Source organism: Morone saxatilis, unplaced genomic scaffold (genome assembly GCF_004916995.1).
Source record: "Morone saxatilis isolate NCDOM2014 unplaced genomic scaffold, NCSU_SB_2.0 Contig14, whole genome shotgun sequence".
In the NCBI taxonomy this organism is placed as follows: domain Eukaryota; kingdom Metazoa; phylum Chordata; class Actinopteri; family Moronidae; genus Morone; species Morone saxatilis.
The window spans coordinates 9,823,486-9,824,542 of NW_023339696.1; positions in this window are offsets into that span (position 1 = coordinate 9,823,486).

Here is a 1,057-nt window from a genome sequence, read left to right on the forward strand (position 1 = left end):
AATATTTTATATTCATACTGATAAATATGTTTGTACAATTTGTTATTAAAAAGTAAAATGTTTTGTGTTTTGGGGATAAAGTAGCACTTCCTCTACATCATCTTGAGCTAGATCAATGTAAAAGATGTTTACCCAATGCTCTTATAATGGCATAATGTATTGCATGCTCTGTATCAGTAAATGTATGTATTAATGCTCTATAAGTCTTCATGACATGTAACAACTCTTTCACTGTGTATTTGAATTCATTTAATCTTTTCATCCAATGTTCATTGCAGTGCAGATCAGGCTAACAGCAGTGTTGAGCAATTGTGATGAAAGTAGTGAGAAAGAGACAAATTGCTTTATGGTCATTGATCATTATGTTGTATTTTTGTCATTATACCAGCATCTTTCTGTTTTATAGTACATAACTTACAAAATCCAAAAAGGAGAACCAAGAACATTTGACCTTTTTGTGTTCACTGACATTATGGATCTTGAGAAGGACACTGATAAAGGAGTTAGTGTGGAGGACATAAAACTGGCCATGAGGGGAAACATAAAAGATTGTTACAAAGTACAATTACTGAATTGATATAAACATTTTGTGAAATCTGTGGGATTTATTTCACTTTAATTTAACAGCTGACAAAAGTTTACAGCTACGTGAATAGTAAAATGGATGTGAAATGTTTGATCTCAGAGTGAAGATCTAGTTGGCTCCCCAGAGGGGTCATGCTTTAATTTTTTACTTTCTCCTGCAATTATTGATGAGTTTGATTAATTGGTTTTAAATGCTCAGAAGACAAAGTTCACGGTCTTCTCTAACGCTCGCTTGCAGTCGCTCACATTTAATGCCAGGAAAAAATGGGTGGAATCTACTAGTTTCTCTGTGATTGATTACGGTGACATATTGTATATCCATTTTAAGTCCCTCGCTCATCATCCTTTATGATTTGGTGGGTTGTACATCATTGACCATTTAAAGGCAACAGCACTTTTTTAACTATAAAGTGATACTGGGTAAACTTCCAGCATATCTCTGTAACCTGCTCTGTCTCAGCTCTGGTAGTTA